Source organism: Macaca nemestrina, chromosome 1 (assembly GCF_043159975.1).
Source record: "Macaca nemestrina isolate mMacNem1 chromosome 1, mMacNem.hap1, whole genome shotgun sequence".
Taxonomy (NCBI): domain Eukaryota; kingdom Metazoa; phylum Chordata; class Mammalia; order Primates; family Cercopithecidae; genus Macaca; species Macaca nemestrina.
Window position 1 is genome coordinate 205,646,710 of NC_092125.1, and position 25,534 is coordinate 205,672,243.

Genomic DNA, 25,534 nt, shown 5'->3' on the forward strand with positions numbered 1-25,534 from the left:
CCACTGAAGGACTTTTTCCTTCCACTTTTTGTTTTAAAAAGAAAAAGAAAAGAAAGAGGTTGGACGGAGCCCTCGCTGAGTGTCTGAATGAAGCACTGGAGGTTTTTTGGGTTTTTTTTTGCAAGCAATCAGTGATGCCCTGTAAGTCACTCTCCCCCGAGATTTGGGAGGTGCGTGAACTGCCATTCTACCATTCACCACTGGTTCTTTGGTCCAGCGATCACAGATGTGAGCTGCATAGACATCGCAGCAAATTCGATGCCTTCCCGGTTTCCCGGAGCGGGGTGTAAAGGGTGGCAGAGAGGGGGTCACTTCTTTTTCTTAAACTCATCTCTCCACCAAGAAAAACGCTGGAGTTTCGTGCCCTGAAGCCGCCCGGGCTGATGTTTAAAAGTTAAATAATAACCTCCAGGTTTCTACAGAAACTCCGCCTGGCTCCGAAGCCCCCGCTCTAACCAGCCGGGGTGCGGAGGTCTGAGGCAGGACGGTTTTGAAAAATGTACTTTGACCCGATCCGGTTACTGTAACCGGATCCCCAGGGAGCAGTCCCCGTTGGGGACCGGCGGAACAGGCTCCCCCGTGGCGGACACTCCATGCACCGGCACAAAGGGGGCGCAACGCAGCCCAGACAAAAGGGCCCAGCCAAGTCTCGGGGGGCGGAGAGGGCGAGCCTGCGCGGGCCCTGCCGCAGGCGGAGACGCCCGGGCTGGACCGTTGTGGGAGGGCTGAGGAGGGAGGCAGCGGCCCCGCCCCGCCCTGGCCCGAAGCGACGGCGACCCGGGCCGTTACCTTCTGCCCGGACCGGGACCCTCTCGCACAGCCAAGAACGGGGCCGCAGCCTGAGAGGAGCCCGCAGCCTGATACTGAGCAGGTCCTGCTCACTTTCCCTTGCTCGCTGAACTCACCCAGGTCTCCGCCGCCGCCTCCTCAGCCTCCACAGCAGCCTCTCCCGGAAATCCTACCTGGCCCGTTGGCCGCCAGGCAGCAGCCGGAGCCCTCGGCCCCCGGGGAGGGGGGGAAAAAGGGAGCGGGCTGGACAGTGAGGGGTAGGACGTGCCGCCGCGGAGACTCACGGGACTTGTAGTCCCCAGCAGGGGCCGGTTGCGCGGTGAGCTGAACAAAATGGCGGGAAGCGTGCGTCCTTTCTCTCCGGGCGGTAGTCTTCCTTACAGCCTCTCTGGGCATGCGCTGGCCGCTGTGCGCGCCTTGTGTGTAAAAGAACTTGGGCACCTTTCCTGCTACTGTGGGAGGCAAAGGTCTTTGGACTTGGGAGGGCAGGGTTCAATAGTGGGCTCCAGGCAGTATCCAAAAAGGGGACTGACACAAGAGTGTTGTTTGAGAATACTGTGTCCCTGACTGGCCAAATTTCAATCATAACCTCTCCAAAGGAAAAACTATTTATTGAGGACCAATTTGAAGTGCAAAAAACGTACACGCAAGTTATCTACCCTCAGTGTTGTAAGAAACCCAGGAATCATTCTGGACACTTCCCTCAAGCCATTAAGTCCAGTCATTCTACATCCCCAGTATTTTAATTCATTTCGATATCCTTCACTGCTATCACCTAGTGAAAACCACCATCACTTCTCTCCAAGTCTCAGTGGTTTCAGGCCGCTAGGCTATCACCCTCCGAAATCTTTCCTTGCTGCTGCCAGACGACCCTTCTAAATGCAAACCCATTGTATCACACAACCTAAATTAGACCTACATGTAAAACTTGAAGCTACGGCACGTCTAGAGGACATTCCAGGAGAAAAATCGATGTGACTTTTCAAATGCACAATCCATAAAATTAAAAAAATTGGCCAGGCGCGGTGGCGTGTGCCTCTAATCCCAGCTACTCAGGAGGCTGAGGCAGGAGAATCGCTTGAACCCAGGAGGCGGAGGTTGCAGTGAGCCGAGATCGCGCCATTGCACTCCAGCCTGGGCGACAGATCAAGACTCTGTCTCAAAACAAACAAACAAAAAAATTATCCCGGGCTTACTGGCATGCGCCTGTAGTCCCAGCTACTTGGGAGGCTTAGGTGAGAGGATCACTTGAGCCTGGGAGGTCGAGATCGCACCAGTGCACTCCAGCCTGGGCAACAGAGTGAGACCCTGTCTCAGTAGAAAAAGAAAAAGGAAGAAAAAAAGAATTGGCTAGGTGCAGTGACTCACACCTATACATCCCAGCACTTTGGGAGGCCGAGGCGAGAGGATTCCTTGAGCCCAGGAGTTTGAGACCAGCCTGTCAGCCTGGGCAACAGAGTGAGACCCCATCTCTACAAAAACAATTTTAAAACTTAGCTGGGCATGGTGGAACATGCCTATAGTCCCAGGTACTCAGGAGGCTGAGGTGGGAGGATTGTTTGAGCTGGGGAGGTCCAGACTGCAGTGAGCTGTGATGGTGCCACTGCACTCCAACCTGGACGACAGAGGGAGACCTTGTCTCAGAAAAAATTTTAAAATATATTTATTGGCCCGGTGCGGTGGCTCACGCCTGTAATTCCAGCACTTTGGGAGGTTGAGGCGGGTAGATCACCTGAGGTCAGGAGTTCAAGACCAGCCTGGCCAACATGGTGAAACCCTCTCTCTACTAAAAATACAAAAATTTATTGGGCGTGATGGCCCACGTCTGTAATCCCAGCTACTTAGGAGGCTGAGGCAGGAGAATTGCTTGAACCTGGGAGGCGGAGGTTTCAGTGAGCCGAGATTGCACCATTGCACTCCAGCCTGGGTGACAAGAAGGAAACTCAGTCTCAAAAATAAAATTTAAATTTAAATTCAAAAATATATTTTTGAAATTATTAGGCTACACATGATAACTCATGACTGTAATCCCAGCACTCTAGAAGGCCAAGGCTGGAGGACTGGTTGAGACCATGGCGTCAAGACCAGCCTGGGCAACATAGTGAGACTCCATCTCTAAAATATAAATAAATAAAATGTTTTTTTTTTTTTTTTTTTGAGACGGAGTCTCGCTCTGTCGCCCAGGCTGGAGTGCAGTGGCGCGATCTCGGCTCACTGCAAGCTCCGCCTCCCGGGTTCACGCCATTCTCCTGCCTCAGCCTCCCGAGTAGCTGGGACTACAGGCGCCCACAACCGCGCCCGGCTAATTTTTTTTTTGTATTTTTAGTAGAGACGGGGTTTCACCGTGGTCTCGATCTCCTGACCTTGTGATCCGCCCGCCTCGGCCTCCCAAAGTGCTGGGATTACAGGCGTGAGCCACTGCGCCCGGCCAAAAATTTTTTTAAAAATTGAATAAATTGTATATCATCAAAATTTCAAACTTTACTCAAGACTGTTGTGAAAATAAAGACAAGCTGGCCAGGCACAGTGACTCACCCTGTAATCCCAACACTTTCAGAGACTGAAGCAAGTGAATCACCTGAGGTCAGGAGTTCAAGACCAGCCTGGCCAACATGGTGAAACCCCATCTCTACTAAAAATACAAAACAAAAAAATAGCTGGGTGTGGTGGTGCATGCCTGTAATCCTAGCTACTTGGGAGGCTGAGGCAGGAGAACTGCTTGAATCCAGGAGGTGGAGGTTGCAGTGAGCAGAGATTGTGCCATTGCACTCCAGCCTGGGCAATGAGCAAAACTCCATAAAAAAAAAAAAAAAAAAAAAAAAAAAAAAGAAAGAAAGAAAGAAAAAGAAAATGAAGACAAGCCACAGATCAGAGTAAAATTGCTGCAAAACATATAACCATTACCTGGAAATATACAGAGTTCTTTCAACTCAACAAGAAGACAAACAACCCAATTTGAAAAACGATTAGCACAGACAATTTACCAAAGAAGAGAAACTAAATGGATGGCAAATAACATGAAAGATGTTAGGGGAAAAAAAAGGAAACACAATGAGATTACACTACCCACCACTGGAATGACTAAAAGGACTGGCAATACCAAGTATTAGCATGAATACAGAGCAACAAGAATTCTCATACATTGATGGTACCATTTTAAGATGATAAAAACCACTTTGGAAAGTGGTTTGGCAGGTTTTTTTTTTTTTTTTTTTAAATATCCTGATTGTGTTTATGGTTTCAAGGGTGTATAAATATATCAAAACTCATCAAGGCTGGGCACAGTGGCTTATGCCTATAATCCCAGCACTTTGGGAGGTCAAGGCAGGCAGATCGCTTGAGCTCACTAGTTCGAGACCAACCTGGACAACATGGTGAAATCCTGTCTCTACAAAAAAAAATACAAAAATTAGTCAGGTATGGTGACGGGCACCTGTAGCCCCAGCTATGTGGGAGACTTAGTTGTGAGGATGGCTTGAGCCCAGGAGGTGGAGGTTGAAATGAGTCAAGACCATGCCACTACACTCCAGCTTGTGCAACAGAGCAAGACCCTGTCAAAAAAATAAAAAATAAAAAAAGTGCATTTCATTGCTCATCAATTATACTTCACTAAATCTGAAAAATAGTATAGTAGAAAAAATTAAAAGAAAATTTTAAAAAAATTAAAAAAAAATTTTTTTAATTAAAATTAAAAGAAAGAAAATTCGTCAATGGCTTTCCAGTACCCTCAGGAAAAACAGACAAACAAAATTATTTTGCCACAGAAACTATTGCAGGCTGGGCGCACTGGCTCACACCTGGAATCCCAGCACTTTGGGAGGCCGAGGCAGGTGGATCACCTGAAGTCAAAAGTTCAAGGCCAGCCTGGCCAACACGGTGAAACCCCATCTCTACTAAAAATACAAAAAAATTAGTGGGGTGTGGTGGCAGGCACCTGTAATTACAGCTACTCAGCAGGCTGAGGCAGGAAAATCACTTGAACCTGGGAGGCGGAGGTTGCAGTGAGCCGAGATCGTGCCACTGCACTCCAGCCTGGGCAACAAGGGCGAGATTCCATCTCAAAAAAAAAAAAAGAGGCTGAGGCAGGAGAATTGCTTGAACCTGGATGGCAGAGGTTTCAGTGAGCCAAGATTGCACCACTGCACTCTAGCCTGGGTGACAGAGTGAGACTCTGTCTCAAAAAAAAAAAAAAAAAAAAAAAAAACAACTCTATTGTAGAGCTTCAATATCATCCATGGTTTCAAGGAAGAGGACTAATGGATGGCAACTTGAAATCCTAGGTAATAATAGCAGTGGGAACAATAGTAGCAGTGACAGCAGTAATAATAAAACAATTTTTTCTTGAATACCTACCATGTACCAGATATTTTGCATACATCTTAATTAAGATTCCATCCAGAAGCCGGGTGCAGTGGCTGACACCTGTAATCCCACCACTTTGGGAGGCCAAGCCGAGTGGATCACCTGAGGTCAGAAGTTCGAGACCAGCCTGGCCAACATGGCGAAACCCTGTCTTGACTAAAAAAACGCAAAAACATTGGCTGGGCATGGTGGTGCGTGCCAGTAATCCCAGCTACTTGGGAGGCTGAGGCAGGAGAATCGCTTGAACCCAGAAGGCGGAGATTGCAGTGAGCCAAGATCACACCATTGCATTCCAGCCTGGGCAACAAGAGCAAAACTCCATCTCAAAAAAAAAAAAAAAAAAATTCCATCCAGAAAGTAGAACCTAAGACAGGTGTTAGTTGCAGGTAATTTACTTAAAAGGTGATCCCAGGGATTTAAAGTGAAAGTCCAGAATAAAATAGGAAGAGGAGAAAAGCCAACACAAGGATGTATTAACGTGTTCACTGCTGTGGGCACCTGGGGCTGGATCCTACCAAGCCCATCTGATAATTTTCTTTCTTTCTTTCTTTTTCTTTTTTTTCTTTTTTTCAACTGGGCAGCCTCCTGAACCAGAGTGGGCTCAGCGACTCCCCATCTGAGTATTTTCTGTAATGCCTCTCATTATGGTCTTCTGAAAGGCTGACAGAGAAGCATTTAACCCTTGGTTTATATTCTCCATTGGTTTGGATTTCCCCAGGAGGCATTAACTTCCTTGCACTTCTGGGTAGGCACTCACCAGTGTCCTACATTATGGTTTAGGAAAAGCTCCAGAACATAGAGAAAGATACAAGGAGAATTGAAGCCTTCACTGAATTGTTTTCAAAAGCTTTGCCCATTGGGAAGGCTGAGAGGATGGAAGGTAAGGGACAAGATGTCCCACACCATCCCTTGCGGTGCTCAGATTCATCCATGCGCTCCATTAGATCCAGTCCATCACCTAGTTTTCAAGATAATGGCTAGCTGTCATCTTGACAGAAAACTCAGTGGTGCTTAAAATTCTTTGCAAAATGTTTGTTGTCCCGTATGCCTTTTGTGCCCTATAACATACCATACTCAACCATATAGATGATTCTCACCAATAGTGTTAAGTGAAAGCAGCCAGACAAGAGTACAACATTTGATTTCATGTGGATAAAATACAAGACAGGCAAAAATATTCTGTTCAAGGCCAGGATAGCAGCCATCCTTTGGGGTAAGAGAGCAGTGTCTAGAAGGGGGATGAGAGGAGATTTTGCTGGTATTACTTATCAGATATGTGATTTACAAATACGTTCTCCCAATCTGTGGCTTGTCTTTCTTTTTCTTTTCTTTCTTTTTTTTTTGAGACAGAGTCTTGCTCTATCGCCAGGCTGAAGGGCAGTGGCGCGACTTAGCTCACTGCAACCTGTGCCTCCCAGGTTCAAGCGATTTTCCTGCCTCAGCCCCTTAGCCTCCCGAGAAGCTGGGACTACAGCTGCAAGCCACCATGCCCAGCTAATTTTTGTATTTTTAGTAGAGACAGGTTTCACCATGTTGGCCAGGATGGTCTCGATCTCTTGACCTCGTGATCCACTCAACTCGGCCTCCCAAAGTGCCGGGATTACAGGTGTGAGCCACCGCGCCCAGCCTGTGGCTGGTCTTTTCATTCTCTTTACAGAATCTTTCACACAGCAGAATTTAAAATTTTTGAAGGCTGGGCATGGTGGCTTATACCTGTAATCCCAAAACTTTGGGAGGCTGAGGCAGGCAGACCACCTGAGGTCAGGAGTTCAAGAGCAGCCTGGCTAACATCGAGAAACCCTGTTTCTACTAAAAATACAAAAAAATTAGCTGGGCGTGGTGGCACATGCCTGTAATCCCAGCTACTCAGGAGGCTGAGGCAGGAGAATTGCTTGAACCCGGGAGGAGGCAGTTGCAGTAAGCCGAGATCGAGCCATTGCACCCAGCTTGGGCAACAAGAAGAAAACTCCATCTCAAAAAGAAATAAATAAAATAAAATATTTGAGTAAGTCCAATATTTCCATTTTTTAATCTTATGGATGGTGTCATATCTAAGAAATCTTTGTCTAATCCAAGATCACAAAAATGTCCACCTAAATTTTCTTCTAGAAATGTATAGTTTTATGTTTATTTTTATTTTTTCGAGATGGAGTTTCGCTGTTGTTGCCCAGGTGGGGTGGAGTGCAGTGGCGCGATCTCGGCTCACTGAAAGCTCCGCCTCCTGGGTTCACGCCATTCTCCTGCCTCAGCCTCCTGAGTAGCTGGGACTACAGGCGCCCGCCACCGCGCCCGGCTAGTTTTTTGTATTTTTTAGTAGAGACGGGGTTTCACCGTGTTAGCCAGGATGGTCTCGATCTCCTGACCTCGTGATCCGCCCGTCTCGGCCTCCCAAAGTGCTGGGATTACAGGCTTGAGCCACCGCGCCTGGCCTAAAAATTTTTTTTTTGAGATGGAATTTCGCTCTTTGTCACCCAGGCCGGAGTGCAGTGGCACGATCTAGCTCACTGCAACCTCTGCCCACCCCCAGGTTCAAGCTATTCTCCTGCCTCAGCCTCCCAAGTAGCTGGCATTACCGGCACCCACCACGACAGCCAGCTAATTTTTGTATTTTTGGTAGAGACGGGGTTTCACCGTGTTGGCCAAGCTGGTCTCGAACGCCTGACCTCAGGTGATCCGCCCACCTCAGCCTCCCAAAGTGCTGGGATTACAGGCATGAGCCACTGCGCCCGACCGGCCAAATAATTTTTTAAAACGCAAACTCAAAAAGGGTTGGGGATCACTAAAACAGTTCCACTGAACAGTTTAAAATCACCATGATGGGCCTGGTTCAGCACTTTGGGAGGCCAAGGCAGAAGGCTCACTCTTTTTTTTTTTTTTTGAGGAGTCTCACTCTGTCGCCCAGGCTGGAGTGCAGTGGCACGATCTCAGCTCACTGCAACATCTGCCTCCCAGTTCAAGTGATTCTCCTGCCTCAGCTTCCCAAGTAGCTGGCACTTACAGGCACCTGCCACTGTGCCTGGCTAATTTTTTGTATTTTTAGTAGAGACTGGGTTTCACTGTGTTAGCCAGGATGGTCTCGATCTCCTGACCTCGTGATCCAACCTTGTGATCTGCCCGCCTCGGCCTCCCAAAATGCTGGGATTACAGGCATGAGCCACTGCGCCCAGCCAGACGTCTCACTTTTGAGCACAGGAGTTCAAGACTGGCCTGGGCAACACAGCAAGACTCCCATCTCTGCAAAAATTAAAATAATAAAAATGAGCAAGCCGTGGTGGATACCTATAGTCTCAGTTATTCAGGAGGCTGAGGCAGGAAAATCGCTTGAGCCCAGGAGTTCGAGGTTACAGTGAGCTATGATCGTACCAGTACACTTCAGCCTGGGTGACAGAGTGCGACCCTGCATCTAAAAGAAATAAATAGGCCGGGCGCGGTGGCTCACGCCTGTAATCCCAGCACTTTGGGAGGCCGAGGCGGGCGGATCACGAGGTCAGGAGATCGAGACCATCCTGGCTAACACGGTGAAACCCCGTCTCTACTAAAAATGCAAAAAATTAGCCGGGCGAGGCGGCGGGCGCCTGTAGTCCCAGCTACTCGGGAGGCTGAGGCAGGAGAATGGCGTGAACCCGGGAGGCGGAGCTTGCAGTGAGCCGAGATCGCGCCACTGCACTCCAGCCCGGGCGACAGAGCGAGACTCCGTCTCAAAAAAAAAAAAAAAAAAAAGAAATAAATAATAATAATAAAATAAATAAATAAAATCACCACGACGTTTGCTGGATTGGATGATTTCACTGCAGCTTCAAATCCTGAGGGTTCTCTCAAGCCTGGCAGTTCTCACTGAGTTAAGAAACGAAAAGTCAAATTTATTGGCAAAGAATGAATTAGGCCAATCAGAAGATAATATGCAAATGATAAGTGTGAATTTATAGTTTCCTCCCTACAGCTTTGAACATTGCAGAATTTAGAGAAGAAACTGTGAATGTTGCTGCCACCTGCAGGCCACATCTCTCAATATCAGGTTCCTGGAAGTACCTGGTGGGATTCTTATTTCAATTGAGTCCTCTGTTAGGCTCTGGATTGGAGAAAGAGTGATTTACAGATTTCTCCCTTTTTGCTGTCATCATCCCATACTCTGCCACAAACTCAAATGGCTAAAAGCGGGGAGCTGTGGCATTCAATTATCTGTGTTTGAATCCTGTCTTTACCTTGGGTAAATCAGATACCTATTCTTTTTTTTCTTTTTTCTTTTTTTTCTTTTTTCTTTTTTTTTTTTTTAAGATGGGGTTTCGCTCTTGTTGCCCAGGCTGGGGTGCAATGGTGTGATCTCGGCTCACTGAAGTCTCCACCTCCTGGGTTCAAGCAGTTCTCCTGCCTCACAAGCGCCTGCCACCATGCCTGGCTAATTTTTTGTATTTTTAGTAGAGACAGTGTTTCACTACGTTGGCCAGGTTGGTCTTGAACTCCTGGTCTCAGGTGATCTGCCTGCCTAGGCCTTCCAAAGTGCTGGGATTACAGGTGTGAGCCACTGTGCACAGCAATCAGATACCTATTCTACACTTCAGTTTCCTCATCTATAAAATGGGGATAAGAGTAGCTCCTTTACATAGGTGTTGTGAGGATTAAATTAGATCACATAGAGTACTTAGCACAATGCCTGGCACATAGTGAACACGCAACAAATATTAATGGTTGTCAAGTTGTCATTGTCAGGCAGAGCTTCAGAGCCTCTCTCATTCTTTTTTCTTTTTCCCCAGCTCAATTTAAGATTCAAGGCCCTCCCATTCTAAACTGACGAATTGTACCTGGACATGCAAAAGTCTATTGGAAAGACCTGTAACATCTGGTTCCACCACTTACTGATTGTGGGCAAGCATCTTAACCTCTCTGAACCTTACTTGACCTCACAGATGGTTTTGGAGATTACATGAAATCATCTGTGTAAAGCACCAACACAGTGCCTGGCATGGAGTGGACAGTTAATAGGTGGAATGATGATGGAGTGATGACTAACACAGAAATACTTACCAAGTATAGCTAAAGGTTGAGCAGCACAGGTTGCAAATAGGCAGGCCATAGGCAGTCACTAACCTACAGATAGTTTGTTTTGGCCCACAGTGATTTACATTTTAACCCCAGGAATTTTACATTCAAGTCTGAATTATTAATTTCTCTTTTAAAATGTGAAGATCTGCCGGGTGCAGTGGCTCATGCCTGTAATCCCAGCACTTTGGGAGGCTGAGACAGGCAGATCACCTGAGGTCAGGAGTTCGAGACCAGCCTGACCACCATGGAGAACCCCATCTCTACTAAAAATACAAAATTAGCTGGGCGTGGTGGCGTATGCCTGTAATCCCAGCTACTCAGGAGGCTGAGGCAGGAGAATCGCTTGAACCTGGGAGGCGGAGGTTGCAGTGAGCTGAGTTTGCACCACTGCACTTCAGCCTGGGCAAAAGAATGAAACTCCCTCTCTGGGCCAGGCGCAGTGGCTCATGTCTACAATCTCAGCATTTTGGGAGGCCGAGACGGGGGGATTGCTTAAGTCCAGGAGTTTGAGACCAGCCTGGGTCAACATGGCGAAACGTCGGTCTCTACTAAAAATACAAAAAATTAGCCGGGTGTGGTGGCATGCATCTATAGTCCTAGCTACTTGGGAGGCTGAGGTGGGAGAATCATCTGAAGCCTGAGAGGTCAAAGTTGCAGTGAACCAAGATTGCACCACTGCATTCCAGCCTGGACAACCAGAGTGAGACCCTGTCTCAAAAAAAGTTTTATTTTTATTTTTTTATTTTTGAGATAGCGTCTTGCTTTGTCGCCCAGGCTGGAGTGTAGTGGCGCGATCTCGGCTCACTGCAAGCTCCACCTTCCGGGTTCAAGCGATTAGCCTCCCAAGTAGCTGGGACTACAGGTGCCTGCCACCATGCCTGGCTAATTTTTTTTATATTTTTAATAGATACGGGGTTTCACCGTGTTAGCCAGGATGGTCTCGATCGCCTGACCTCGTGATCCAACCTCGTGATCTGACTGCCTCGGCCTCCCAAACTGCTGGGATTACAGGCGTGAGACACCGTGCCTGGCCAAATTTTTTTTTTTTTTTTTTTTTTGAGACGGGGTCTGGCTCTGTTGCTCAGGCTGGAGTGCAGTGGTGGATCTCGGCTCACTGCAACCTCCACCTCCTGGGCTCAAGCGATTCTCCTGCCTCAGCCTCCTGAGTAGCTGGGACTACAGGCACACCCCACCACACCTGGCTAATTTTTTTTTTTTTTTTTTTTTTTTTTTTTTTTTGTAGAGACGGGGTTTTACCATGTCGGGCAGGCTGGTCTCAAACTCCTGGCCTCAGGTGATCTGCCTGCCTAGGCCTCCCAAAGTGCTCGGATTAAAGGTGTGAACCACTATGCCCAGCCTGAAAACAATTTTTGTAAAGTAAGAAATAAATAAGGCCAGGCATGGTGGCTCACGCCTGTAATCCCAGCACTTTGGGAGGCCAAGGCAGGGGATCACCTGAGGTCAGGAGTTAAAGACCAGCCTGGCCTACATGGTGAAACCCTGTCTCTATTAAAAATACAAAAATTAGCCAGATGCGGTAGTACGTGCCTGTAGTCCCAGCTACTCAGGAGGTTGAGGCAGGAGAATTGCTTGAACCTGGGAGGCAGAGTTTGCAGTGAGCTGAGGTCGCACCACTGCACTCCAGCCTGGGCGACAGAGTACGACTCTGTCTCAAAAAAAAAAAAAAAAAAGAAAAGAAAAGAATCAAATACAATAAAATGTGAAGTCCTGACAGTGTATTACACTGATCTATACGGAAGGTGGCACGTAACAGAGAAACCTAATTTCTTCTAAGGAAGCTAAGCAATGCTCCCTGAAGAAGTGATGCTAAAGCTGAGACAGGAGTTGACTGGCGGTGAACCTGATAAAGAGGTGGGGAATGCTGCTCCAAGCGTAAGGACTGCTGAGTCCCAAGGCCTTGGTCAGGAAGATTCTTGCCTCAAAGAAACCTCAGGGTAGCCAGGTGGCCAGAGCACAGTGAGCAAGACAATAGGAAGAAGATGAGGCTTCCGTTAGCAGCTTAAGGATTTTGGTCTTTATCATGAGGACAAATGTATTTCAAAGCTAAAAGCTGCGAGGTAGCCAATTGTGTAACAAACTGAGGAGCTAGACAGAAACAGAAGGGAGAAAGATCAGAGGTCAATAATTAACAGCTGAGACGGCAGAGAAGTACAAGGATAGTATAGAATCTAGAAACTGTGGGCTGGGCACGGTGGCTCACACCTGTAATCCCAGCACTTTGGGAGGCTGAGGTGGGTGGATCACGAGGTCAGGAGATTGAGACCATCCTGGCTACCACGGTGAAACCCCGTCTCTACTAAAAATACAAAATATTAGCTGGGCGTGGTGGTGGGCGCCTGTAGTCCCAGCTACTCGTGAGGCTGAGGCAGGAGAATGGCATGAACCTGGGAGGCGGAACTTGCAGTAAGCCGAGATCGCGCCATTGCACTCCAGCCTGGGTGACAGAGCGAGACTCCATCTCAAAGTAAAAAAAAGAAAGAAAGAAAGAAAGAAACTGTGGGCATGCAGGACAGCCTTTCAGGTGTGGTCTGGCAAAAGGCAGACTTTACGGGAACCAAGGTAAGTGGGACGCCAAGATGAATATCTTATGTTCATTTAAATAGTGGAAAAATGAGAAGACCAGACATTTCGTCAAGGGCATATTACAAGTGAGATATGGAGCTAGATTTACAATACCTCTCTTAATTTGTTGCTCCTCCCATTAGTTTTCTCAAGGCAAGTAAACTCAGTACAATACTTCGTTGGTAATACTACTAATGTATCTCATTTATTAAGAGTTTGCTAAATGTTGGGCTCTATATTTATGTGCATTATTATCTTGTTTTTTTCACCGAGTTAGCGAGAACGGTCCACCCAAAATATTATGAACCAAGAGACTATTAGACATTGGAGACAGAAATAAATGAAACAGACACCATCCCTCTCCTTTGGGAATTCACAGTTCAGAAAGGAAGTGAGTAGTTGAAGAAGTAATTATAGGCTGGGCACCTGGCTCATGTCTGTAATCCCAGCACTTTCGGAGGCCAACGCGAGTGGATCACCTTAGGTCAGGGGTTTAAGACCAGCCTGGCCAACATGGTGAAAACCCGTTTCTATTAAAGATACAAAAAAAATTAGCCGGGTGTGGTGGTGCGTGCCTGTAATCCCAGCTACTTGGGAGGCTGAGGCAGGAGAATTGCTTGAACCCAGGAGGCAGAGGTTGTAGTGAGCCAGGATCTCGCCATTGCACTCCAACCTGAGTGACAGAGTGAGACTGTTTAAAAAAAAAAAAAAAAAAAGGAAGTAATTATAAAGAGTAATTGGCAGGTGCTACCAGGAGAATATAACAGTGAACCAACCTACCATGGGTGGCAGGGAAGGCATTCTGGAAGAAGTGACGGTCAAGCTGAAAAATCAGGGGGAATTAACAAGGTGAAACATGGAGGCCAAGCACGGTAACTCAAGCCTGTAATCCCAGTACATTGGGAGGCCGAGGCAGGTGGATCACTTGAGGTCAGGAGTTCGAGATCAGACTGGCCAACATGGTGAAACCCCGACTCTACTAAAAATACAAACATTAGCTGGGCAGTAGTGGCATGCGACTGTAATCCCAGCTACTTGGGAGGCTGAGGCAGAAAAATCCCCTTGAGCCTGGGAGGTGGAGGTTGGCGTGAGCTGAGATTACACCACTGTACTTCAGTCTGGGTGACAGAGTGAGACCCTGTCTCAAAAAAAAAAAAAAAAAAAAAAAAGACAGCACACCAACATGGCACATGTATACATATGTAAGAAACCTGCATGTTGTGCATGTGTACCCTAGAACTTAAAGTATAATTTAAAAAAAAAAGAAAAGAAAAAAGTAAAGAAAAAGATAATTTAAAAAATAAATAAATAAAAATACAAAAATTAGCTGGGCATGGTGGCACATGCCTATAATCCTAGCTACTTGGAAGGCTGAGGCAGGAGAATCACTTGAGTCTGGGAGGCAGTGGTTGCACTGAGCCAAGATCAAGCCACTTCACTCCAGCCTAGGCGACAGAGCTAGACCCTGTCTGTCTGTCTGTCTGTCTGTCTCTCTCTCTCTCTCTTTCTCTCTCTCTCTCTCACACACACACACACACATACACACACACACACAAAATCCAAACATGGGGTTTCACCCTTCATGAAACAAGAGTGTTTCAGGCAAAGACAACAGCAGATGGAAGGCCCTATTCTCACAATAACTTCATTCAATAAGTTCTATTATTATTCCCTTCTCACAGATAAGAAAACTCAAATTCAGAGGTGAAGTAACTGACCCACTAGGTGGTGTTGGAGGCAGGATGTAAGCCTGTATCCACCTAGACTAGAGCTCTTTCTTTTAGCTGCTAAACCAAATATTTCTATTAGTTTGCCCTTTCTTTCTAAGGATCATGTGAGTGGAATGGGATTATTAATTGAGACGTCTGCAATGCAGGAATTTGAAATTGTGGCTTACAAACTATGCAAGCATGTCTGTGTCATTGTTGGCTGTAAATTTTGCAATGACAGCTATTTAGTGACACAGCTCTTTTGCTAATATCTGAATGGATATTCATTTCAATTTAATATGATTCAACAGCTGTGTATTAAGTGCCTACTACATGTCAGGCATGATGCCAGGCATGGTGCCAGGCCTTGTCAGTTACCAAGATGATGAGACAAGTTTCTAGGTACTAGGCTAAAGATCATGTTAATCACTAACAATTTTTTAAAAATAAATAACAAAGCCATAACCCTGGCAGTTAGAAACCATAGGTAACTTATTGCAATAGCTACAGGTTTGAGCATCAACCATGTGCTAAGCACTGTATGAGGTACCTTAATGAAAATTTAAATGGTCATGATCGGCCAGGCGTGATGGCTCAAGCTTCTAATTCCAGCACTCTGGGAGGCTGAGGCAGGCAGATCACCTGGGGTCAGGAGTTTGAGACCAGCCTGGCCAACATGGTGAAACCCCGTCTCCATTAAAAATACAAAAAAAAATTAGCCAGGTGCAGTGGCATGTGCCTGTAGTCCCAGCTACTCAGGAGGCTGAGGCAGGAGAATTGCTTGAGCCTAGGAGGCAGAGGTTGCAGTGAGCTGAGATTGCACCACTATACTCCAGCCTGGGCAACAGAGAGAGACTCCATCTAAAAAAAAAAAAAAAAAAAAAAAGGTCATGATCATAAATTAAAAGTGCCTACTGTGAGCTCTGTGTTAAGCAGTTTATATTATTATCTCTAACTCTCATGTTCATTCCATAAGGCTAATATCATAGTTCAATGATATTATCATTTCTCATTTTACAGGTAAGGAAATGAGCTTTGGACATTTTTGCCTGACATCCCAGAGACAATAAAAGAGAAGAACTAGAGCTCAAACCCAGATATTCCTGATGCCATACGTGAACTCTAGACAATTACACCACATTACCTCTGTTAAGGAGAGTCAGCTAGTCAAAAATCAGGGGAATGTGGAATTTTATATAGCTAAGCACACATCCAGAAAGGAAAAATAAATATTGGTGCTTTTACAACTCTCCAGGAAAGTAAAGAACTTCATTCTACCATTTAATTCTGCCAAAATTTGCCTCTAGAATTATCTTTAAATTTAATTAATAACTGAAGCTTAGAATCCCTGGTATCAAGATATAGTTCCTTTCATTCTTGTTTTATACACATGTAGGAAAGAAAATAAACTATTTTGCAAAACTCAGTATCAGACAACAAAGTGACCCCATTAAGAATGTGGTACAAGCTGTACCACACTGCCGTGCTTTGTAAACTAGGAGGGAAAAAATAATTCCACAGGAGACAACCATCAGCCCTGGGCGGTATGAACATCCTGTCTCCATGATTACTTGTGGCTATCAGCAGGGAGGTATGCAGTCTTGTTCCATATGTTCAGATATGGCCACAGGTGAAATCTGTGTGGCTAAGGAAGTGCACAGAATTGGCTCTGTGACACATGAACCAGGAAGATCAATGTTGTGTCCAGACATATGGATGTTTGTGTTTCCATCTGCATACCAGTCCTTTGTCTCAACATAAAAATGCAGGAAAATAAACTAATACTTATTGAGTACCACTTAGTATATGTTATATTATTATCTCAACAATTAATATTGTAGAAACTGGAGTTCAGACAGAAGGTAGAACTTCTATCACAGCAACCATAACAAATTACTTATTATATATTATTACTAAAACAACAATGATAGAGTCCATTAATTGAGTGCATATTATGTGCCACGCACTGTGCAGGGCATTCCCCATTATTTCACTTATAATCCTCATGACAACCCTGTGATATGACGACAATTACCCATTTTACAGAAAAAGAGACACATATGATGTTAAGCAACTTTCCAAGGTCACATGGTTAGCAAGTAGCATCTGTCTGTGTCTGTCCCCCCAACAATTAGTGTAAGTTTCTTAAGGGCAAGGACTGTTTATTTTTCTTTTCTTTTTTTTCGAGACGGAGTTTCGCTCTTGTTGCCCAGGCTGGAGTGCAATGGCACAATCTTGGCTCACTGCAACCTCCGCCTCCCAGGTTTAAGCGATTCTCCTGCCTAGCCTCCCAAGTAGCTGGGATTACAGGCAACTGCCACCACGCCCTGCTAATTTTTTATATTTTTAGTAGAGACAGAGTTTCACTATGTTGGCCAGGCTAGTCTCAAACTCCTGACCTCAGGCGATCCACCCGCCTCCACCTCCCAAAGTGTTGGGATTACAGGCGTGAGCCACCATGCCTGGACAAGGACTGTATTTTTCAATTCTGTATTTCTAGGCTCTAACACTGTGCTTGGCACAGAGTAGAGATAATTCTGTAAATATTTTTGAATAAATTAGTGAAAAACAAACAATAACTCCCAAGATAAGGGGCAGAGCCATAATTGGGATTTAGGTCTTCTTTTCATCTTCTTCTTTTTATTTTTTGAAACAGATTCTCACTCTGTTGCCCAGACTGGAGTGTAGTGGCGTGATCTTGGCTCACTGCAACCTCTGCCTCCTGGGTTCAAGCAATTCTCATGCCTCAGCCTCCTGAGGAGCTGGGATTACAGGAGTGTGCCACCATGCTTGGCTACTTTTTGTATTTTTAGTAGAGACAGGGTTTTTCCATGTTTCCTAGACTGGTCTCAAACTCCTGGGGTCAAGCGGTCCCATAATTGCATATTGCCTGCCCAAATCAGGGTCCTGATTAATGACTCACATGCCTGTTTCACAATGGAAATTTCTATTAGGCATTTTCCATACAAGTATAATAGAGTGATTCTACCTCCACGTTTTTATGTTGCAGAAATACTGGCATAATATGTAAAGATGTTTTACCAGGGGGTGTCTACTATTGATATTTCAGAAAAAAGTTCTTCTTTTTTATTTTTATTTTTATTTTTATTTTTATTTTTTTATTTTTTATTTTTTTTGAGATGGAGTCTAGGTCTGTCGCCCAGGCTGGAGTGCAGTGGCCGGATCTCAGCTCACTGCAAGCTCCGCCTCCCGGGTTCACGCCATTCTCCTGCCTCAGCCTCCCGAGTAGCTGGGACTACAGGCGACCGCCGCCTCGCCCGGCTAGTTTTTTGTATTTTTTAGTAGAGACGGGGTTTCACTGGGTTAGCCAGGATGGTCTCGATCTCCTGACCTCGTGATCCGCCGGTCTCGGCCTCCCAAAGTGCTGGGATTACAGGCTTGAGCCACCGTGCCCGGCCAGTTCTTCTTTTTTAATTTAAAAAAAAAAAAAAAAAAAAAAAAAAAAGGCCAGGCGCAGTGGCTCACACCTGTAATCCCAGCACTTTGGGAGGCCAAGGCCAGAGGATTTCTTGAGCCCAGAAGTTTGAGACTAGCCTGGGCGACAAGTGGACCCCCATCTCTATTTGTTAAAAAAAAAATTAAAAAGAAAAGAAAAAGAAAAACTATGAAAAATATCCATTAATGGAGGAAAGACTAATGGTATATCTATTCTATAAAATATCATATAACTTTAAAGAGAGTAAGGTAGCTCTACTTATACTAATGTAGAAGAATGGTTAGAAGATTGCATTATGTGGAATAAACAGGCTTCAGAATGTTAACTATGGTTTAGTGTGCATAATAGTAATCATGTCTTCAACGTTCTTGTTGTCGTTGTTGTTGAGATGGAGTCTCACTCTGTCGCCCAGGCTGGAGTGCAGTGGTACAATCTTGGCTCACTGCAACCTCCACCTCCTAGGTTCAAGTGATTCTCCTGCCTCAGCCTCCTGAGTAGCTGGGATTATAGGTGTGTGCCACCATGCCTGGCTAATTTTTGTATTTTTCATAGAGAGAGGGTTTCACCATGTTGGTCAGGCTGGTCTCGAACTCCTGACCTCAGGTGATCCGCCTGCCTTGGCCTCCCAAAGTGCTGGGATTTTACAAGTGTAAGCCACCATGCCCAGACCTAAAATAGTGTTTATTGGATGCTTACAATATACTTGGACCTCTGCTAAGCATTTTGATTTCATAGACAAAAAAAGTGGGAAAAATGTGTCTCTTAAAATCAAAAATTGCATTTTGCAGGTCGGGAAATTGGGAAGATGTTACTCAAAGGATACAAAATTTCAGTTAGACATGAGGAATAAGTTTAAGAGATTTATTGCACAACATAGTAACTATAGTTAATAACAGTATATAGGCCAACGGGTGACTCATGCCTATAATCCCAACACTTTGGGAGGCTGAGGTGGGAGGATTGCTTGAGCCCAAGAGTTTGAGACCAGCCTAGGTAACAAAGTGAGATCCCATCTCTTCAAAAAAAATTTTTATTTACCTGGGTTTGGTGGCGAGTGCCTGTGGTCCCAGCCACATGGGAAGCTGGGGTGGGAGGATCACTTGAGCCCAGGAGGTCGAGGCTGCAGTGGGCCATATTTGTAATGATGGGGGCAGTAAATGCAATAGAATGTTCCAGGTAGAAAAAAAGATGAGTAGGAATAAGCCTGGCAGGCCCAAGAATGCTGCATCTCGGCCAGAAATGAGAAAATGAAGTAGTAGTCTGATATAGTAAGGAATTAACATACCTTTGATAACCCTGGAAATAGGGGTGAAATGCAGCTGAAATCACAAGGACTGGTGGAAGACCTAGTTCACTTCCCCCACTGCAGCCTCTCAGCAGAAGCACAGAGGTTTATTCTCTTGAGAGAGTAAAACAGACAGTCTCTGGAATAAGGGTCAGCAGGCACAGTTAATGGCCCTATTTCAAAAAAGGGGAATTACGATTTGGTTGGTTTTTCCTACACTCTGCTCCCAGAATGCTGGGCAAATGACTCTTCTTCTTTGGGGAAGATGAAGCCAAGTATGAAAGATCTAAATATAATGGCACTGGGATCTCCCCCAAAATAGCTCTTCATGATCAGTGACCTAAGGGACACTGGCTCATAGACAAATGACCTCATGGCTGGTGTCTCCCATCTTCATGCACAGAACTTCCAATCAGCTTTTAGTCCCCAACTTTTATTCATGGGCAGGATGCCAAGGTTTACCAAACACAAGGCTTTCCTCTAAGAGAAAAGGTAGAGACCAAAACAAACAAAAGAAAGAAACTCGTGAGATGGGCCAAGATACCATAGCGACGGCAGCTCCAGCCGGCCCTCAGCGATACTAGCACCTCCCCTAGGAGACCGTTGCAGGCAGCCAGGCCCCTTCCCAACGGTAACCATGTGTGACAGAAAGGCTGTGATCAAAAATGCAGACATGTCAGAAGAGACAACAGGACTCGGTGGAGTGTGATACTCGGGCGCTGGAGAAATGTAACATAGAGAAGGACACTGCGGCTCATATCAGGAAAGAATTTGACAAGAAGTAAAATCCCATCTGGCATTGCGTCATGGGGAGGAACATGTGACACACGAAACCAAATACTTCATCTACTTTTACCTGGGCCAAATGGCCATTCTTCTGTTCAAATCTGGTTAAAAGCATGGACTGTGCCACACACCCAGTATCCATCCAAAAACAAGGACTGCACCCTAAATTCCAAATACCGGAGACTGAAATTTTCAGGCTTGCCAAGGGAACACCTAGGTCTTTGAACTTTTATTGTGTTTTGTACAGGGCATTCTCTGTACCAGTTTGTTGTGGTTATAAAACACTTAGCAAAATTAAAAAAGAAAGAAAGAAAGAAAGAAAGAAAGAAAGAAAGAAAGAAAGAAAGAAAGAAAGAAAGAAAGAAAGAAAGAAACTTGTAGGAAATTGAGATAATGTGGAGAGAAAACTTTTTATTAATTTATTTTAATTAAATATATACATTTATTTATTTTGTATAATAGAGACAGGTTTTCACTACGTCGCCCAGGCTGGCCTCAAATTCCTGGGCTCAAGCAATCCTTCTGTCTTGACCTCCCAAAGTGCTACGATTACAGGCATGAGACACCATGCACTGCTGAGAGAATAAAACTTTAAACACTGCATATACTCAAAGAAAAAAAAGAGAAGAACTGATACTTGAATATATAGAACAATAGCAAGAAACAATAATAAAGAATTTTCAGAAGAAAAAGTTCTTAAATATGAAACAAAAAGAAATATGAAAGCACAAATCATAGTGCAGTAGAAATATTAGAACATATGGTGGAGGAAATCTCCTAGAAAATAGAACAAAAAGACAAAGATATGGAAAATAGGAGGAAAAATAAGAAAATTAGATTAATCAAGTTAGTGCAACAGCTGAATAAAAGTTCCATAAAGAGGAAACAGTCAGGCATGATGGCTCACGCCTGTAATCCCCAGAACTTTGAGATGCCCAGGTGGTAGGAGGATCTCTTGAGCTCAGAAGTTCAAGACCAGCCTGGGCAACATAGCAAGACTCTGTCTCTACAAAAAAATTTTAAAAATTACCAGACTCGGCAACATGGCAAAACTCCTTCTCTACAAAAAGTATGAAAATTAGCTGGGTGCACTGGCACCCACCTGAAGTCCCAGCTACTCCGGAGGCTAAGGTAGGAGGATCATTTGAGCCTGGGAGGTAGAGGTTGCAGTGAGCCATGATCGTACCACTGCACTCCAGCCTGGGCAACAGAATGAGGCTCTGTCTCAAAAACTAAAAATAAAAAAAATCAGCCAGGCATGGGAGTATGTGCCCGTAGTCCCAGCTACAAGGGAGGCTGAGGTGGGAGGATCACTTGAGCTCAGAAGGTCAAGACTGCAGCAAACCATCATCATGCAATTGCACTCCAGCCTGGGCCACAGAAGGAGACCCCATCTCTAAAAAAGAAAAAGATAAAAAGGGAGAGAGTGGCCAGGAGCGGTGGCTCATGCCTGTAATCCCAGCACTTAGGGAGGCCAAGGTGGGATGATTTCCTGAGTCCAGGAGTTGAGACCAGCCTAAGCAACATAGCGAGACACTGTCTCTACAAAAAATTGAAAAAAAGAGCTAGATGTGGTGGCATGTCCCTGTAGTCCTAGCTACTGAGGAAGCTGAGATGGGAGGATTGCTTGAGTCCAGGAGGTCCAGGCTGCCGTGAGCCATGATTGTTGTGCCACTGCGCTCCAGCTTCTGAGACAGAGCAAGACCCTATCTCAACAATAACAACAACAACAACAACAACAAAAGGCAGGCACAATGGCTCATGCCTGTAATCCCAGCACTTTGGGAGGCTGAGGGAGGCTAATCATTTGAGGTCAGGAGTTCAAGACCAGCCTTGTCAACATGGTGAAACCCTATCTCCACTAAAAAATACAAAAATTAGCCAGGCATGGTGGTGGGCACCTGTAATCCCAGCTACTCGGGAGGATGAGGCAGGAGATTCACTGAACCTGGGAGGCGGAGGTTGCAGTGAACCAAGAAAGCGCCATTGCACTCCAGCCTGAATGTCAGGGCAAGACTCCGTCTCAAAAAAAAGAGAGAGAGAACAGATTTTAAAAAGTTGAGGAGGCCGGGCAGAGTGGCTCATGCCTGTAATCCTAGCAGTTTGGAAGGCCGAGGCAGGCAGATCACAAGGTCAGGAGGTCGAGAACATCCTGGCCAACATGGTGAAACCCCGTCTCTACTAAAAATACAAAAATCTGCTGGGTGTAGTGGCTCATGCCTGTAATCTCAGCTACTCGGGAGGTTGAGGCATGAGAATCGCTTGAACCCAGGAGGCAGAGGTTGCAGTGAGCCGAGATCGCACCACTGCACTCCAGCCTGGTGACAGAGCGAGACTCCGTCTAAAAAAAAAAAGTTGAAGAAATATTACAAAATAATTTAAAACATTTTCCATAAATTTCCAGATTGAAAGGGCCCACTGCGTGCCTAGAACAATGAATGAGAATAAACCTATATCATGACTTACTACTGTGACACGTCAGGACCTGCAGACAAAGACAAGATTCCATCAGTTTCCAAACAGAAAAGATATAAATCCCACATAGCAGATCAGAGATCAGAATGGCTTTAGACTGCTCAATGGCAACATTTGAAGTAAAAAAGAAGGGAGGAATGTCTTCAAAATTCTGAAAGGTGATGATTTCCAACCTACGATTCTGTACCTTGTGAAAACATTAACACCATCATTCAAATATGTGGGTAAAGACATAATCAGATATACAAGAACTAAACATTTTTCCCTCTGATGCATCATTTCACAAGAAACTACTAGCAGATATGGTCTACCAAAACCAGAGGGCAAACACAGATAAAGTTCAGGAAACTTTAGATAAAAGTTCGGGACACAGGAAACAGGAAAGTCAATACAGGAGAAAAGCAAAAGGAATCCTCAAGAGGAGGGAGGGGCTGGGCGCGGTGGCTCACACCTGTAATCCCAGCACTTTGGGAGGCCAAGGCGGGTGGATCACGAGGTCAGGAGATCGAGACCATCCTAGCTAACATGGTGTAACCCCATCTCTACTGAAAATACAAAAATTAGCTGGGCGCCGTGGTGGGTGCCTGTAATCTCAGCTACTTGGGCAGGAGAATCGCTTGAACCCAGGAGGCGGAGGTTGCAGTAAGCTGAGATCATGCCACAGCACTCTAACCTGGGCGACAGAGCAAGACTTCCATCTCAAAAAAAAAAAAAAAGGTAGTAATACTACAGTTTCTAGGCTAGCGCAACCGTTGCCATCCCCTCGCCACACCAATATCCTCCCTCCAGGAGATCACTAGGGGAATCTAGGGTCTTTAAAAGAAGATGGGCTTCCTGGTATTGAGAGAAGGAAAATGTTATACTATAAAAAGGAAGCAAAGACATCACAAGCAAATGTAACATGTTGACCTTGTTTGGATCCTGACTCAAATAAACCATAAAAAGACATTTTTAGGCCAGGAGTGGTGGCTCATGCCTGTAATCCCAGCACTTTGGGAGGCCGAGGCAAGCGGATCACCTGAGGTTGGGAGTTCGAGACCAGCCTGACCAACATGGAGAAACCCCCTCTTTACTAAAGATACAAAAAATTGGCCGGGCGTGGTGGCTCACGCCTATAATCCCAGCACTTTGGGAGGCTGAGGCGGGCAGATCATGAGGTCAGGAGATGGAGACCATCCTGGCTAACACGGTGAAACCCCGTCTCTCTACTAAAAATACAAAAAAAATTAGCCAGGTGTGGGGGCGGGCACCTGTAGTCCCAGCTACTCGGGAGGCTGAGGCAGGAGAATGGCGTGAACCCAGGAGGCGGAGCTTGCAGTGAGCCGAGATCGCGCCACTGCACTCCAGCCTGGGCGACATAGCGAAAGGATCTATAAAATATCAGACTCCATCTCAAAAAAAAAAAAGATACAAAAAATTAGCTGGGCATGGCGGCGCATGCCTGTAATCCCAACTACTTGGGAGGCTGAGGCAGGAGAATTGCTTGAACCCAGGAGGCAGAAGTTGTGGTGAGCCGAGATCTTCCCATTGCACTCCAGGCTGGGCATTAAGAGTTAACTCTTAAAATATATATCTTAAAATATATATATAGAGAGAGGCAATTAGGGAACTGTGAATAATAATTGGATATCATGTGATATTAGGAAACTGTTGGCCAGATGAGGTGGCTCATGCTTGTAATCCCAGAATTTTGGGAGGCTGAGGAGGGAGGATCGTCTGAGGCCAGGAGTTCGAAACCAGCTTGGTCAGCAAAGCCAGACCCTGTCTCTACAAAAAAATTTAAAAATTAGCTGGGCGTGGCAGCATGCACCTGCAGTCCCAGCTACTCGAGAGGCTGAAGTGGAAGGATTGCTTGGGCCCAGGAGGTAGAGGCTATAGTAAGCCATGATCACACCACTGCACTCCAGCCCGGGTCACAGAGTAGGACCCTGTCTCAACCCTCTCCCACAAAAACAAACACACACAGAAACAAAACTCATAAAAGCAATATGGACAAAAATTAAATTATGCATAATCCCACTATCACCATGCCTGGTTAATTTCTGTAATTTTGGGGTAGAGACAGGGTTTTGCTATGTTGCCCAGGCTGGTCTCAAACTCCTGGGCTCAAGTAATCCACTCACCTCAGCCTTTCAAAATGCTGGGATTACAGACGTGAGCCACTGCATCTGGCCTTTTATTATTATTTTTTTTTCTGTACAGATGGGGCCTTGCTATGTTGCTGGCCTTGAATTCCTGGGCTGAAGCTATCCTCCCGACTTAGCCTCTCAAAGTGCTGGGATTACAGGTGCGAACCACTGCACCTGGCCTGCAGTTTTAATTAATTAATTTACTTATTTATTTAAGAGTGAGACAAAGTCTCACTCTGTTGCCTAGGCTGGAGTGCAGTGGCACCATCTTAGCTCACTGCAACCTCCACCTCCCGGGTTCAAGTGATTTCTGGCTAATTTTTGTATTTTTAGTAGAGACAGGGTTTCACTGTGTTGGCCAGGCTGGTCTCAAATCCCTGACCTGAAGTGATTCGCTCGCCTCGGCCTCCCAAAGTGCTAAGATTATAGGTGTGAGCCAAGGCGCCTGGCCTGCAGCTTTAATTTAAATTCTAGAAGTTGAGGAGATGGCTGGGCTCAAGTCACAAAGAAAGCATCTCTAATTTTTGGACTAAGTGGAGTTGTTTAAAAATGGAAACTGGTATGGGAAGCATGCAGGAGTGATGCAGGGTACAGGCTGTATGTTTCTTTCCAATGACTATGTTGAGTTATCGTCCACCTGGAGTGCTGGCTGGCTGGCCCTATTTCAGCTGCAGCCGGACTGTTGATTAACCACACTGAGGTAATCTCAACATGGGGAAGAATTCTGCACTGGGTCTTCATGCCTGGTTAGTTTCAAGATCAGCCCCTGGAATTTCTTTTTTTTTTTTTTTTTTTTTTGAGACGGAGTCTTGCTGTGTCCCCCAGGCTGGAGTGCAGTGGCGCGATCTCGGCTCACTGCAAGCTCCGCCTCCCAGATTCACGCCATTCTCCTGCCTCAGCCTCCTGAGTAGCTGGGACT

At 45.6% G+C, this 25,534-nt stretch overlaps 1 protein-coding gene, 1 long non-coding RNA gene and 1 pseudogene across 9 annotated transcripts in view; 2 read left to right on the plus strand and 1 right to left on the minus strand.

The window, feature by feature from the left end:
• The window catches only part of LOC105494564 (phosphatase and actin regulator 4), a 145,332-nt gene extending 144,289 nt beyond the window's left edge, over nt 1-1,043 (minus strand). For 4 of the 7 annotated variants that reach the window (XM_011763099.3, XM_071097654.1, XM_011763096.3 and 1 more), the window contains exon 1: nt 906-1,043. The gene's annotated coding sequence lies outside the window, so the exon portion shown is untranslated. The remainder of the gene's footprint in view (nt 1-905) is intronic. The other 3 variants (XM_071097665.1, XM_071097638.1, XM_011763100.3) reach the window with 2 other exon arrangements.
• Nucleotides 739-15,779, plus strand: LOC139363516 (uncharacterized). 2 transcript variants are annotated; one of them, XR_011624112.1, is made up of 3 exons: nt 739-871; nt 13,052-13,165; nt 15,504-15,779. It is a non-coding gene; the product is annotated as an uncharacterized lncRNA (long non-coding RNA). The 2 variants fall into 2 exon arrangements; XR_011624111.1 differs by lacking the exon at nt 739-871 and adding an exon at nt 960-1,108.
• Nucleotides 15,780-19,862: 4,083 nt separating this feature from the next.
• Nucleotides 19,863-20,165, plus strand: LOC112429029 (dynein light chain 1, cytoplasmic-like; annotated as a pseudogene).
• The last annotated feature ends 5,369 nt before the right edge of the window (nt 20,166-25,534 follow it).